General features: G+C 38.5%; 1 protein-coding gene across 1 annotated transcript in view; it reads right to left on the bottom strand.

The window, feature by feature from the left end:
* Positions 1 to 17,172, bottom strand: part of GPM6A (glycoprotein M6A) — a 393,537-nt gene that overhangs the window by 375,115 nt on the left and 1,250 nt on the right. The window lies entirely within an intron of this gene.

Below are 17,172 nucleotides of genomic sequence, written 5' to 3'. Positions count from 1 at the left end.
TTAGTCTTACTGTTTCCCCTCTGTATGTGACTTTTCATTTTTCTTGAGCTGCTCTCAGGATTCTTTGTCTTTGGTTTTAGCAAGTGTGATTATGATACCCCTTGGTGATTTTCTTTTGGGACCTACCCTACATGGGGCTCATCGAGCTTCTTGAATGGTCAGCTTTTCATCTTTCACAATAGCAGGGAAGGTTTCTGTCAGCAATTCTTCAATGGTCCTCTCTGTGTTTTGTTTTCTTCCCCTGTTCTGGAACTCCAATCACTCTCAATTTTTTCTTTTTATTGTATCCCACATCATTTTCAGGGTTTCTTCATTTTTCTTCATTCTTCTCTCTGATTTTTCCTCACACAAAGTGATATCCAAGGATTTGTCTTCAGTTTTGCAGATCTTGTTTTCCATTGTTTCAAATTTGCTCCTGAAACCTTCTATGACATTGTCCATTTCTGAAATCTTGTTGTTTATCTTCTGGATTTCTAATTGCTGCTTTTGTATGATCGCTAGTTGTGAATTTATTTTGCATTTTGTTCCTGTATTATTTTCCTGAATTCTTCCACTGTTTTGTCTGTCTTTTCCATGATTTGGTCTGTCTTTTCCATAATTTTGTCTATTTTTTTCCTCATTTTTTGTCTGCTTTTTCCTTCAACTCCTAGTATTAGAGATTTGAATTCCCTATCACATAGTTCCAGTGCCATTTCTTCTCCTGGAAGGTCATCTGGTGTTTTATTTTGGACACTTACTGAAACCATCCTGTCCTGTTTTTTTGTTTTGATATTATCTGCTGTGTTCAGAACATTCAGTACTTATTTTCATCTTTATTGATTGTAGATTTGTTTCATCCTACTTTTTTGTTTTATTTGGTTATGTCTGAGTAGGTAGGTTGCGTGTTCTTTTTTGCTTGTCTGTGGGCATGATACTTCTCAACCTCTTGTCCGATGAACACGCCAGTCACTCAGCTATGGTGCAGCAGGGTAGGTCCAGCAGAAGGAGAGGAGCTGGGATCGATCATTTGTATACTTGCTGGAGCTGACAGTGTGGGGACAGGGATTAGTGCAGGGCAGATTTGGTAAACCACCCCTGTGCTGCTCAGGGGTGTGATTCTCAGCACATGGTGGAGATAGGCAGGAGGGAGGGGTGAAGTTATGATGTGTGGAGCTAAGTTGGTGTGGGAAAGAAGAGAGAAGAGAGAAAAACAGGAGCCAGAAACAAGTGCTGAGGGTGTCTGCCATTGTAGTGGCACAGGCCTTGGGAAGCAGTGTGCCAGCGGCTTTCTAGCCAGGCATTGAAGCACAGCCCATCCAGAAGGGACAGATATGGCACACACAGCTAGGTGGGTGGGAAAAAGGAAAGAAAAGAAAGCAGAGAGAGTTAAGAAAGTAGATTTAAAAAAAAAGAAGAAGAAGAAGAAAGGCACACACAGCTAGGTGGTCAGGAGAAAAGAATTGAAGGAGTGTAGAAAGATACATGAAACTGTGAAAAAAAGAAAAAAAAAGATGTCAGGTGGTTGGGAGGAAAGAGAGCAAGGAAGGCAGAGAGAGCCATGAGGAAAAAAAAAGAATGGAAAGAAAAATGCCCCAAGGGAGCCCACCAGAAGCAGGTCCCCACCTAAGCAGCAATGCACAGCCCATCAAGAAGGACCAGAGATGGCACACGGCACCAGGTGTTCAGGAGAAAGGTAAGGAAGGAAGGTAGAGAGAGACCAAAAAAAAAAAAAGGCAAGAAAAAAAACACTAATTAGATGGTAGATAAGAACTACTTTAGGTGACAGGAAAGACAACACACAATATAGGCAAGGTCAGCACAACCGGACTAAACCAAAAGCAAAGAAGTTTCCAGAATAAACTGAATGCTTTGAAGGCCGGCATAGCAGGGGAGGGGGTTTCAGGACCATGTTTCAGGGGACATCTAAGTCAACTGGCATAATAAAATCTATTAGGAGAACATTCTGCATCTCACCTTGGAGACAGGTGTCTGGAGTCTTAAATGCTAGCAAGCAGCCATCTAAGATGCATCAATTGGTCTCAACCCACCTGGATCAAAGGAGAGTGAAGAACACCAAGGACACGAGGTACCACAGAGACAGAAAGGGCCACATAAACCAGAGACTACATCAGCCTGAGACCAGAAGAGCTAGATGGTGCCCGGCTACAACCAATGACTGCCCTGACAGGGAATGCAACAGAGAAGCCCTGACAAAGCAGGAGATCAGTGGGATGCAGGCCCCAAATTCTCGTAAAAAGACCAGACTTAATGGTCTGACTGGGACTAGAAGGACCCTGGTGGTCATGGTCCCCAGGCCTTCTGATGGCCCAGGACAGGAACCATTCCCAAAGCCAATTCTTCAGACAGGGATTGGACTGGACAATGGGTTGGAGAGGGATGCTGGTGAGGAGTGAGCTTCTTGGATCAGGTGGACACATGAGACTATGTTGGCATCTCCTCCCTGGAGGGAAGATGAGAGGGTAGCAAGTTCTGACGTTTAGTAGCATTCCTAAACCCACTTGAGCAGTGTCTTGCTCTCAATTCTAACTTATTACTTAAAAATATTTTCTATCCATAAGGAGCCTTGGTGGCACAATGATTAAGCACTAGGCTGCTAACTGAAAGGTCAGTGGTTCAAACCCACCAGCCGCTCCACAGGAGGAAGATGTGGCAGTCTGCTTCCATAAAGACTATAACCTTTGAAACCCAATGGGACAGTTCTACTCTGTTCTATAGGGTCCCTCTTAATTGGAATATACTCAATGGCAACAAGTGTTTAGATCCATAAAAGCTGTATCTAATCAGCATATTCATAAAAAAAGTATAACTACAGTGCTTACTGGCTTTGAAAAATAAAAATTAATTTAACTGTAGTCTTATACTCATAAATCCTGAATTTCCCATCTGATGTTTTAAAAGAATCAAGATTTACTTAAGACATCTTCTTAAGATTTTGGAATCAATCGTGTGTGTGTGTGTGTGTGTTTTATTGAGTACTTTCTCTTGATCAGACACGTTATTAAACTATTTTATATACACTTCCTCATTTATTCATCTCAATGACTCCATGAGGTACTGTGCCTAGAGATAACAAATAAAATAACTGAAGCTTATTATTTTTAAAAGTAGTGGATCCAGGAATTGCCAATAGGCTTCTCTTAATCAAGAAATACAATGAAAAGGCCAAAATCTTGCCAGGGAGGTCTGATTTGATCAGATTTGCTTGGAAATCAATGAATTGAAGAATATAAAATTCTGTTCAAGTTGTCATATAGAGTTAAATAATATAGCCTTTTTCTACCATCTGTCTGTGTGTGAAAACTCTAAAATTCATAATTCTATGCCTCCAAAAGAGTCTTTTTGTAGGGAGAAGTTATAATTAACTGTCACTTATAAAAAGACAGAAATTATTTTTTGTTCATATAGTATATAGTATTACAGAAAAAAATTATTTAATCTTCCCAAATCTATCTTTCTCTAGAAAAATAATATGATTGTGGCTATCTCCTCTTACGACAGTATTGCTGGCTAAAGGAAAATATATTCACAAAAAATGTCTTAAGACTTATTTGAAAATAAAAATTGAGTACACATTTGTTGTCACTGTAGCCAACAGAAATGAACTTCTTGTTATTGTTGGGTATGTTTAGCTTAGTAAACTAAGCAATAGCACCCAACAACTTGGCCATTAATCATTTCCAAATTAAAAGATTAAGTCTGTTTAAAGAAATCTGAATAATGAAAACTGAAAGAAAAAAAATTTAAAAAAGAAGTGCTAATAATTTCTAGCTTATTCTTTCAGAAATGAACATTAGAAAAGAATGCTTAATTGACCCTAGAAAGTTGTTCTCCAATGAAAGAATTTATTCTTTTTTCCCAGGAGATCAAACTCTTTTGTAGTCATATATTCAAAGACCGAAGAAACTTAATTGAGATGCCGAAAAGACAGTAAGTAGGACATGTTGCTATGACTTCAACAACCAGCATGCAGCTAATCAACATCCATTGCAATCACTGAGAAAGAACTATTTTTGTGTTAGCTTTACTTCTAAAGATGCAATGATCAAAACTGAAATTTGACCTAGAAACTGTCATCAGCCTAAAAATGCATGACAAAACATTTGGCAAGTGTTAATAAAACAGAAAAAAAACAACCAGCCAATCACCCAGATTTCCACAACTTTCAGGATGGTAAAGCCAAGAGCCTAACAGCCAAAGATAATACCCAATGTATTGTGATGGGCAGACTCGTTACTCTGATTTGTCATCAATGTTAAAAGACTAGATGTTTTTCCATACTAAACACACAACAAATAAACAACAAGCTACAGCCACTAGAACAGAAGAAGTATACCAGTGACAAAGAAAAGAAAACTCAACTTCAGAAGAGCAAACAATCACTTGCAACTCGATTCTGTAGTCCTTGCAGAAATTGGAAGATCGTATTAAAGGCAGACCTACTATTTAGCAGTAAAGGGTAGGGAGACCTTGTACATATTTGCATCAGTGCTTCATCTGCACATAGGACCTCACATGAGAGGTGGGAGGTAAAAAATGCCAAGCCACACGAGGATCACCCAGGTGCAGAAGCTCAAGGACACAAGAAACTTCGTCCAGAGGCAATGGAGAAAGAAAGCCTTCTCCTAGAGTCCGCGCCCTTGAATTTGGACTTCCAGCCTCCTAAACTGTGAGAAAGTAAATTTCTGGTTGAAAGCTACATATTTAAGGTATTTTTGTTATAGTAGCACTAGATAACTAAGACAGTCACTTAATAACCAGATCCGAGTAAGTAATCTAGTTTAACTCAACAAATCCAAACCAAAAACATCTACAGTGTCCCTGCAAGCCGGGTGCTTTGTGTGACACTAAGACACTGTGTGCCTTCATGAACTATCACAAGGAACTGTAATACGAGGTTCCACAGATTTAACTGAAGTGGAGAGGGAGTATTAAAAAAGCAAGAGACCATAGTTTTGGGAACAACAGGAAAAGTGTCATGGATTATTTGACGTTAGAAATGAAACTTGAGGAACATGTAAGACTTTGGCAGTGAGAAACGAACACATAGGACTAGGCTGAGACGCCAGACAGAGCAAAGGTACAAGGACAAAACAGAAGTAAGGGGAATAAAGGGGAGAGTTTTTCCACAGATTGGTTTACCTGGTTATTTATTTCTCAAAAGTAAAAGTGAATAAAAGGTATTTAATATGAAGAAAACAAACTTTTTGTAGCCCATATAATCTTTTGAGCAAAGAGCAGGCAGAATTATTTCTTGTATTGATCTTCCACTTCTTGTATACCTTCTATTAGTATTAACTAGTCCATAGTGATTTTTTTTTTAAAGTCTAGTGGAATATAGTTGAATGACTAAATACATTTTGATATATTCATACTATAGAATACTATGCAGTAGTTTAAAAATATTCATCCTTAAATGAATGTATTTCCAGAATAGATGTTGACACAACAACAACAACAAAAAAAAAAACAAGATGTAAAATGTTAGAGATAGTATATTAAATATGTTAAAAACACTAAGAACCATTAACAAAATCATTTTGATTCTCTCAGAATCCAGATTACTGGGTTCAGGGAATTGGAGTGACCCACCCAGGTCATCTGCTCTTAGGTGTCCTTTGGAACTCTGTAGGAACTGGTTCCCTGCAGTCACCTTCGGGTCAAATGATAGCTTAGTAAACAGCTTAGCAAAGATCATTTTGCCTTAGGCATTTGTATCTTTTGGAAACTTATCTATGTGCAGTCCGCTTTGAGAAGTAGGATCTCCAGGGTCTGACTAGAAGCTATGTTTTAGGATGTATGGCATGTCCTTGGTGATTCTCTTTCTGTAACCAATGGACCCTGAAGCCCTGCTCAACCCTGCTTGTGCTTAATGTCATCTTCTGAGAAATTAACCCAACAATGACCTATATAACCCAATTTCACTGTCCCCTCTAGGGATTGCCTTCCCGACATGTTCAGGTTGATGCGGCCCGATTCGAACCATATCTACTCACAATAAATGTATTCCGTTGCACTCATTTTTGGTGTTTCTCTAAACATTTAGGTTTTTGACATCATAAAGAAAAATGAAGTCTTGATGCATGCCACAACATGGATGAACCCTGAAAACATCATCCTGAATGAGATAAGTCAGTGCAAAAAGACAAACATTGTATGAATGAACTTATATGAAATAAGCAAATATATAGAAACTAAAGATTATTAGCAGTTGCCAGGGGTAGGAGTGAGGGGGAAAGGGGGGTTTTTGCTTAGGGGGCATTAAGTTTGTGTTAATGGTGTTGGAATGATTCAGAAAATAATAGGGAGAATGGTTTCTCAACTTAAATAATGTAATCAATATTACTGAGTTGTACAGACAGAAATTGTTGAGATGGTGTATGTTTTGTTATATACATATTTTCACCACAACAAAAAAAAAGAACGCTTTGTTTTCATTACGTTAAGTTTTATGGAAGATAGGACAGAGGTGAATGGGTCTTTCAACCCCAAATGTAATGGTCTTCTTAAAATATTCATTATTTTGAACTCTAAAACTTAAGGAAATAAACAAAAGAAAGAAAAAGCAGGGTAGCAAAAAGGAAGAGAAATAGAAGAATGTCTTTGGATTAAGTAGACCTAAAGGTCACTGAATCAGAATCAACTCAATGGTAATAGGTTTCTTTTAAAGGTAAGAATATGAAATTTAAAGTCTTAAAAACTGAGGCAGGCCCAAGACGCCAGAGTAGTCAGACACTTCCTGTAGTCCCTCTTATAACAAAGACCTAAAAAAACAAGTGAACCAATTATATATGACCATCTAGGACCCTTGAACATCAAAGACAAAGTTGAGGAGTTGGACTGAGCAGTAGGGGGAGGGGGAGACAGTTCAGAAGCATTGAGGATTTGTCACACGTGACGTGGCCAGCACCCTGCAAGCTGGATCCGCCAGCAGGCACACGTGGGCTGAGGCAAACAGTAGTGCTTGGGATGTGTTTTCCACATCTAGAGAAACTGAGCAGCAGAGAGTTGGCTCAAGCCTCTGGAACCAGAGAGAAGCAGCGCTGAATCAGCGAAATTTAAGTACAAGCATCTAACCTAATGCGTGGGATCCAAAAACACCCTTCCCCCCTTTGGGAAGTACCTCTCTCCCATTTACCTATCCCCTCCCCGCTTCACTCTGGGTCCTGGTCTGGCTTTAGCAATGGCTGTGCCCCCTGGGCCAGAAGTGTGGCCTCTCACATGCCCCAAGCCATTCACCCGGCTTTGGAGACAGAACAAATTAACAAACAGGAGAAAATAATCTGCCAGCTCCCCTAAACTGGGAATTCAAGGCAGGCACAGCCCCTTTGCCTAGGCATAAAAAAAAAAAAAAAAAAAGGCATAGGCTAGTAAAATAAGTCATCATGAAAAGGGCAAACTGGTTTTGCTTCTCTAGAGAACCCAGCCTAAGACAGGGAAGATAAATGCTACACCACATGAGGATCACCAAGGAACCAAGGAACAGAAGCTGAAAAGAGACAAGAGCATTCTCCAAGTCGACAGAAGGAGAAAGTCTTCCCCTAGAGCCAGTACCCTGAATTTGGACTTCTGGCCTCCTAAACTGTGAGAAAATAAATTTCTGTTTGTTAAAGCCAGCCACTCGTGGTATTTCTGTTATAGCAGCAATGAGAAACTAGGACAGTGTGTTTGCCTAATTTTCTGTCTGCTGCCATGACTAAATACATACTACTATAAATAAGACTCAAATTTTGTATTTCTGTAACTTCCTATTAAGTTAGCAAGATAGGCAGTATTAGATGAATAGCTGAACGGTAAGGGATTTGTGGCTATGAGTCGGGATCGACTCGACAGCACACAACAACAACAAAGGTATTTGCTGGTTTCTTTTCACAATTCTCTGGAAGTCGTTGTTTTCAGCGTCTGGACATGACCCTGAACGATGGAAAAAAAAAAAATACATACATTCACAAATAACTATAATGCAAGGTGGAAACAAAAAGCTGGCCATACCAGAGGCGAAATAAGGCATTCAGAGCAAACGGAAAAGACTTTCCCTGGATGCAGTGTTTTGTTCATGAACTCCAAGCGTTTGGACAACAACTTCATGGTTTCTACCACACTGTAAGAAATGTGTAAAAATTTAATAATTTATTGAGTGTTTATTATTATATACAAAGCTCTTTTCAAGTAACCCATCTTTTGTTTTTCTATAAGCAATGTTCTTAGAGAATACTGATGTTATGCTCTCGTCAATTATGCATTAAATGACGCCAGAAAGATTAAGTACCAAATACACCCAAGTTCCATGGTTAGTCAGTGACTAAACTAGGATAAGAATTTCTCAAAATATTTAAGTTTTACCTACTTCCAGACCACCACATTGTCTCCAGTTTTTGCCATAGTTAAGTACCATCACTATTCTAATTTACTTTGTATGTTTTTACTTACATATTAAAAAAAAAAAAAGACCACTTTATATCAACACATAAATGGGAAATCAGTATTTCTTAAAAACAATGATTATTAAAGGCTCAAAGTCTGGGCCTGCCCTTTCTTTATTATAAAGTGAGATAAGTAAACTAGGAAAAGATAAACCATTTGGTAGCAAACTGAGGACTTTTCCTTGATTTAACCATAATTGAAAGAAAACTGAGAGGAGAATAATTTTATCACTGTAAGATTCAATTTCATTTAATGCCTTGAATTGCCTAAAACAAAACCATATCTCATATAAGATGGACAGGTGGTATAATATAGCGTTTAGAAGCGTGGACACTGGGATCAGACTGACTGGGTTCAAATCACTTTCTATGGCTTACTAAAAAAATGGCTTACTAGTTGAGTTAAATTTACCTTCGGCAAATTATTTAAACCTCTGTAAGTAAACATGGAGCCCAAGTGGCGCCAGTGGTTAAGCACTTGCCTGCTAACTAAAAGGTTGGTGGTTCAAACCTACCAGCTGTTCTGTGGGAGAAAGATGTGGCAGTCTGCTTCGGTCAAGATTACAGCCTTGGAAACCCTATGGGGCAGTTCTACTCTTTCTATATGGTCATTATGAGTTGGAATTCCACTTGATGGCAATGGGTGTATAAGCACGAGGCTAATGATAGTCATTCTAATAGGGCTGTTATGAGGATTAAATGATAAGTAATTGTAAACTACTCGAAATAGTACATGACGTATTATATCCTACAGAATTCTATATAAAATAAAAAACACTTTGCATTTTAGTAGTACATACCCCATTCTTTAGACAACACTAAGCTGGGAGAATCATGAAAACTTTCCATGCAGGAAATATATCTAAGCTGAGCTAACGAAGGATTAATAGAGTTTTGCGTACGCAGAAATGGAGAGAAAAGGCATGCCAAGGAGTAAAAAAGAAACCTGATCAAATGAATAGTTGGAGGTAAGAAAATGCTAAGGGCATGTAGATACATGAAGTTTGTAGTTTCTTTTTGTTGGAGTACAGAATGCTTGAGAGAGCATCCGGAAATAAAGTTGAAGAAAATAAGTGGCATGATAAGAGCTGTGCCTGAATGGGCTCTTCTGAGCATCATGTGGATAGGATTTGGAGGAGGTAGGGAGCCGGGAAAAACTTGCAGCGAAAGACCATTGAGGTCCAGTCAGGAGAGGGTGAGCTAGAGAATGAAAGCACTGGCAATAAGATATAATTTTAAAAAATGATTAAAACTTAAGAGTTGTTATGACATTAGATCAAGAGGACCGGGTATATTTCAGAGTCATGACAAAAAAGACAGTACTTAAATATGATTCTGAATATTCTCTCTTAAGTCACAAGAAGGACTGAGGTACCATTAACAGGGAGAGAGAGAGAGAAAGAGAATGGGAGGGAGAGAGCGAGAGAGACGAAGGATGAATTCAATTTTGAACATATAGAAGTTGAAAGACTAAAAGTAGCTGACAGTCCAGCATAGAGGTACAGATTTAAGAGTTAAGTACACATAAATAATACCTGAAACAATGAGACTAGAAGTTATTAGTAATTTTCAGGGAAGGGGTTTCAGTAAATCTGGAGAACGTGACCCTATTGTAAGGCTAAGAAGTGACTGATGAGGAAGCAGAGACAAGCATAGATTTAATAAGTTTAATAGTGAAACAAATCAGAAATGTAACAGTAATCCCAAAATTCAGCTCTTAGTAATGTTTTTAGAGTGAGGAAACAGACTAGAAATTACAAATCATATATTAGATATATAAATTAAGGAATAACAAGTGATTGGTAGCTCTGTTAGCTTGATATGAGAGGCACTGTGGAGTAACTATTTCTCAAATCAGGCACCAGACTTCCTGCCTCAAGATTGCAGGTCTAGCTCTCAAGACCAGACCTTCCAAACCCAAACCTGGGGTTTGAGACCCAGAAATCAGTATTTAACAAATTCTAATTAGACTACAAAATTAGAGGTTATAGAAGAAAAAAATAAAAGGAGCCCTGGTGCGCAATGGTTACGTGCTCAGCTGCAAACCAAGAGGCTGGTGGTTCAAACCCTCAGCCACCCCATAGGAGAAGACCTGGTGATCTACTCATGTAAAGATTACAGCCAAGAAAACCCTACGGAGCAGTTTTACTTGCCACTTGGGGTCGCTAAAAGTCAAAAGTCGACAAGATGGCACCTAATAACAACAAGTTTCATTGAAATAGCATGAACTGTTCATTTTGATATTCCATAGTTAAGGTAAATCTTAGAAAGTAGTGAGTAAGTTATTTTGGCAGCTTACCTTAAAAACTAAAGAAGAATTTGTTTTAACTACCTGTCACAATCCCTTCTGAGCAACTCATGCATTCTTCTAGTTTTATCGGTTAAAAAGCTCAAGTTTGTATCCCTTGTTGAGATGTGTTTCTTTTGCTCGGTTTTGCCTTTGCTGGCTATATCTTTGGTATTGTGCATAAAGTATATGACTTTACATTATCCACCCTCATTTCCGCAACCCTTGTCAAGCAGCCGAAAATAGACTGACCTCAAATCAAAAAGTTGAAACAGAGTAAAAACGTAAATTATTTTGAAAGGCCTCTGTAAGTTTCTAGGTTAAAACTAATTCTGTCATTGAGTTGAGACCCATCTCATTTACCCTCATTTTCTTTTGTTTTTCAGTTGTATACGAAACAGACCTATGTTTTTTTTTATAATCATAAATGGCAGCTCTAACATTTGCCAGCTAAAAATAACAAAATGTGATTTACATAAAAAGTTTTGTTAAGTTAAATCTTATATATTTGATTGAAATTCATCTCCTCAAAAAAAAAAAAAAAAAAAGGAACAGTTAAGCTTCTAATGAATGACATGCCTCCAATTTCAAGTATGTATTTTATTAACAGACTCTTGGAAAATAAAGCAAGTACCCACTCAGTTCATTACAAAGCACTTTATTTATTTCAAGAAGAGGGTATTTATTAAAGAATTTATGTTAATTGACCTATATTCCACTTTATGACCTCAACTAATTCTAAGTAAAATGAACTGAAAATTACAAGTCTTAGAAACTTCTGCTTTAAAGTAAAATCTGACAAATTAACTGACTTTATTTGAAACTATTTTAAGTACAGCTTATCCCAGTATTCTAGCAACATGTTTCCGCCGAGGCATGAATTTCTACACTCAAAAGTTTTGCTGTGAAATTTTAGTGTCAATGTCTAGATTCTTCATATTTCTAATGAAAGATCCAGTCCTTTATCACAAGCATTTCAGAGAACTTATATTGAGTTTTCAATTATAACCCTAATGACATCTGTGTTGTGAAGCACACTTGTAAGCATGCCTGTGTAGCATGATTAAAAATGTTGCAGATGTATTTGTACAAACTTCTTGCTTGTACATCCCACAAAAGTAGCCTTACCACTTGTCCTCGCTAAGCAGTTTTGGTGCCAGCAGCCCCGACTGTTCCTTTCCTTGTGCAATGAAATAAAGGTGCCTTTTTACTCTCCACCACCCCCCCAAAAAATTATCTGTTTAGGAATGAGATAAATTAGTTTGCACCCTAAATTCCTTTTTTCCTTGTATTAGCATGCTGCTTCTTGCATCAAGAGGAAGCTGACTTCCCAAAGCCCTGGAATCTGTCTTTAATGATTTTCTTGACCAATAAAATGCAGTGGGCATGACATTCTGGGACTTCTGATGTTAAGTCATTAAAAAAAAAAATCCTGTTTTTTTGAAAGTTCTTTCTGGGGATGCTCCTTAGTGAAGCTCAGCCACCTCTCTGTGAAAAGCTCAAGCCACACGGAGACAGCCCCAGTTCTACTCCCAGCCAACAGCCAGCATCAACTGCCAGCTGTATGTGTGAACTATCTTAGACAGCCAGCCCAATCAAGTCTTCAAATGGCTGAATCTTCAGCAATACCAAACTGCAACTACCTGAGAACCAAATGAGAATTGCCCAGCAGACAGTCAACCCATAGAACCACAAGAGTTAATAGTGAGTTGTTCTAAATTTACTCATTTTGAGGATAGTTGTTACGCAGCAGGAGCCCTGTTGGCACAGTGATTAAGACCTCAGCTGCTAACTAAAAGGCTGGCAGTTCAAATCCACCAGACGCTCCTTGGAAACCCAATGGGGCAGTTCTCCTCTGTTCTGTAGGGCCACTGTGAGTCAGATTTGACTTGACAGTAACAGGTTTGGTTGAGTTGGGTTATGCAACAACAGGTGACCACATATATTGGTTCATCTTTCTCTGCTCCGATTCAGACTACTCAGATATTTATAATGTTCTAGAGAAAATGACACAGTAGAGGCCAAATGATGCTGAAAGGTTTAGCTTAGGATCATTAAAAAAATATTCTTGATCTGCTTAATGGAAACAGCGTAATCTTATTACCCTGACATGTTTTTTCTTCTAATTATTAATGAATCAAGATCTGAGCTATATAAATTATAGGATCTTGTGCAACCCCCTCATCAAACAAAAGAGGAAATAGAATCCCAAAAGTTTACATAACCCACCCAAAGACAAGAGGGGTTGTCATCTGCTTCTCCTTCTTCAAAATTTGGCTCTTTATACCTTTTCATTTTTTTCTAGGGTGTCGTATTTTTTCCTCAAAAAAGTATGAATTCAAAACAATACCATGTCACCTTATTTTTTGCCAAAATTTTCAAATACTTTTACATATCCCTAACTAAATCCACTTTACTGAAATTGAGTGGGATCACAATATTTCCATCTGATTTTTTTCTTTTGTCACAATTTAAGGACTCCTAGATCTAACACTCATGGGGGCCACAGGAGGTTGCAATGAGTCAGAATTGAGTCAGTGGCCACTAACAATAACAACAGATCTAAGACTAAACGTTAAAGATGTCACATTTCATTGTTCTAATCTGGGGGCATTCGGTGCCTATTACATGGTTTATGCTCCTCTTTCTCCAAAAAGTCTTTATTCCTTCCTTCCCTAACCCTCAATTCGCATTCCCTATACCTCCAGACAATTAATCATATGTGTTTAACTCTCACTGAGAGGTTGTTAGCCCTCAGATCTTTACTTCCCTTCTTGTTTTTGTGCTTTGATCAAATTTACATCATGTAATTCCAACCTAGTAGATATTTGTGTTTAGATATGTAGGTTTCACCTCTTAATTAAAATTTAAAAAATAAAATTAACCTGCTCCCCAAAACACCTAATGAAAAAAAAAGCTATCTGGTTTCTCCTCTAATTATTCTATCAAGGGACCTACTATTTTCGCAATCTTCAAGGTTTCAAATCCCCAGAGAAAATCACTTATTCATTTTCCTTCCTATTACTAAATTGTCAAATGTTGTAGATTTTTTTCGTTAGAAATATCTTTAATCCATTTTTTACTCTCCATTTCTAGTAGCACCACTCGGGCCCAGACTTTTGTCTATAATTCCAGAATTGCTGTGACAATGGGGTCTACCTTCTCCAATTACCTTTTGTCTTAAATAGCGCTGCTTTACTTATCTTCCTTAGACACTAATTTCATTATAATTCTCCCCTGCTCAAAAACGTTCCATGACTCCCTATTTCCTACTGTGTAAGTTATAAATTGCTCTCATTTGTTTTGAAGGCCTTCCAAAATCCCCTCCTGTCCTCCAGCTCCATGTTGTCCTGTTCCTCAAAACTCACCTCCATCCTGTTCTAAGAAGGTGCCCGTTATTCTATATAGACTGCCTCTTCTCTTCCTTCTGCCTTCCCAAATCATATCATTCCCTCCATGAAATTTTCCATAAAAGTATCTGTAGAATTAACTAATGTTCAACGTTCCTTTTAAATAAAACAAACATGAATGGCTTCAGAGTGCATGCTTATAAAGGTCAACCAGAACAGTAAGCCATTTGGTTGGGTGGGGGGATTAAAAAATCTTCCTGACCTATCTCAACACTGAAACTTGAAATTCCACAAATAGAGAACTCCACCTCTGGCTCACAGGTTAAAGTTAACCTTGAAGATAAAATGTAAACACACCTAGCAAAGATAAAGTATCACTGGCCCTGAATTTTTTAGTATAAAATAATTCATCATATCCTTTATGGAGAGCAGAATTTTGGGGTGAAGGAAAAATTCTGCTGCATCACTGAGGAAAGAAAACAAAAAAAGGAAGCAAGAGATGCCAATATCTCAATTTGTCTCAACTTTTCTTTGAGAATTAGCCTTGTGCATTATACATACAATGGCTCTAAATTATTTTCTTCTCAGTTCATTTTTTGTCTAAATTTTGTTTATTTTGTTGTTGTTGAGAATATACACAGCAAACCCAGTGCCATCGAGTTGACACAGCAAAGCATACACTAATTCAACAGTTACTACATGTACAGTTTAGCAACAATGATTACATTCTTTGAGTTCTACAACTCTTCTCGGCCTCCTTTTCTCAGTTGTTCCTCCCTCACTAACATACGTTAACTGCTCTTTAAGGTTCCTATCTAATATTTTGAGTTGCTGTTGTCCATTTGATCCCATATAGATAATTAATGGCTATAATATTTTATTAACCACCTAGTTTCATTCTTTCAACAATTTCATTCCAATGAATGTATAACATCCCTACAAAAAAAGGATTTCTTCTGAGACACACAAGGATGGCTATATTCACCCCCATAGCACCATCTTTCTTTCTTTAAATGATAATCTTATGTTTCATGACAGTAGTAAAAGATGAATTTGGCTTCCTGGCAAAGTTGGGCATTCTCCTAAACAATGTGGACTCTAGTGCTGTGTTCTCATCCCCCACTACCACTAAATAAAAGTCCTAAGTAATGAAGTCCGGGGTTTTTCACAAGTAAACGGGAGAGGAGAAAGATGACCATAAGTGACCAAGCGGTTTCCTCTCTAGTTTCTGGACATCGTTCCTTTTTTCTCTCATTCGTTCCATCTGCTCATTGGCTGTTTCTGACTTATTTCTGGACTATGTGTCTGGATCTCTGTCCTGCTCTCTGGCTTCATACTCTCACACTTCATTGTTCTTTTCTCTACTTCCCTGACCTCTGGTTTCTCCTTTGCTGCTTCTACTCACTCTTTCTTACTAGCCACCTTGTACCACCTATGTTTTTGGTGACTTTAAATTACAATAGGAGAAATGTAATTCCTTCCTGACAGAAGCAGACAGAGACAAGTTTTAGGCATCTGTCAGATTACAGATAGGAAAGAAGATCCCCAGGGTTAGACACCTCACTCAGAATTATTATAACAGCTCAATTAATTCCATCCCCTCTCCCACAAATAACACCTTTTTTTTTTTTTTTACAGGGGGTCATGGGTGATTTATCAAAGGCAATTAAGTAAAATCCAAGACCAATTGTTTTCATTACATTTTGGAAATGCAACTGAGACAGAAAAATAACTTCAAAATTATGAGTACAAATCACGACCCTTTTATAGATAGTCCATTCAAGCTTAAGGTTAAAAGGAAAATAACAGTGTTCTTTCTAGAGATTTTATTATGTTGGATTCATATAGCATCTTCATGTTTATAATAGAGCCAAGAAATAGATCATATTAAGTCAGTATTTTGGCTCTCCATTTATGAGAGCTTTACTTTCTACATGTTAGGCTCACAAAAATTTACATTCCCGTGTACAACAAAATTAAAAAAAAATTTTTTTTTTCTTTAAATAAGCCTGAATATGCTTTAACACACTTGGGAAACTGTTTTATCTTCTTCTTTTTTTTTTTTTTTTTTTAACTTGAAATAGTCTTTCTGTTTCAGAAAACGCCTAACAGTCCACTCTGGAGATCATTTCCAACACCATTTTATTCATAGGCCCTAAAATTGGGTCTTTCTAAGACTCTTCCAGGGTCATGCAAGAACAAATGATGAATGCCTCGATCACAGTTAACATTCATACGCAAAAATGTCCTCAGCTCTCTTTTTCCTTTCTTCCAAGTTGGCCAGTGTCTATAAGTTCCACCGATTAGCAGTCAAAGCACCCTCTAACCCTTGAGCCCGTGGGAATTATTACAGGCATTTAGGAATTTCAACCCAAGCACGTCAATTCCAAAGACCTCTTTATTCTTGAAGAGGAAATCACTCAACAATTCTTGAGGAACACCAAGCATAAAAGAAAAGAGAAACGCCAGGGGGAGGGGCGCGTAATGGACTGGGACCGGAAGCAGAGTATCCTGGCGTTTGAATAGGAAACCAGCAGTGCTGGTGGATTGCTTAATCAGTAACCCTGGAAAAGCAGCATTGCCTCTGTGCACTCTGGATAAACGAAACAAAACCAAATCACGTCTGGGAAGATGGGTAACCCCTTCTCCCGACCCCTCCCTACATCTTCGCCCCAACTCTTCGCACCGGACCCCACCTCCCCAAGCTCTGTTCTGATCGGCCATCTCACACCCGGTTCCCTCACCCCTCCACCCCACTAAACCGCATTCCTGGGGCTCTTACAAGCTTCCTCTGCAAAACCCCCGAGAAGCCGAATCTGTCCAGAAAGTTGAGTGGAGCTGGACTGCGCCAAACTCCCCGGCCCAGTGGCCTGGGCCACTTACAACCACACCTTTTGCCCAGTCTAGTTTACGGGACTCAACCTTCAGCCTCAACTTCAAACCTTTGCTACAACTGCGGCACTCGGGCTGCACGGGGACTAGGAATTGCACCCAATCTCGCCCTGCCCAGCACCTTCCAGCACTCAAACCTGCACGAACTGTAAGTTTTACCAAGTTTCCATTTCTCGCGCCCTTTCCCAGTCCCGAAAACCCTGGTGGTGTAGTGGTTAAGAGC

This window comes from Loxodonta africana, chromosome 21 (assembly GCF_030014295.1).
Source record: "Loxodonta africana isolate mLoxAfr1 chromosome 21, mLoxAfr1.hap2, whole genome shotgun sequence".
In the NCBI taxonomy this organism is placed as follows: domain Eukaryota; kingdom Metazoa; phylum Chordata; class Mammalia; order Proboscidea; family Elephantidae; genus Loxodonta; species Loxodonta africana.
Note: the sequence above shows the minus strand (reverse complement) of the source record. Positions and strands in the feature narration are given on the sequence as shown.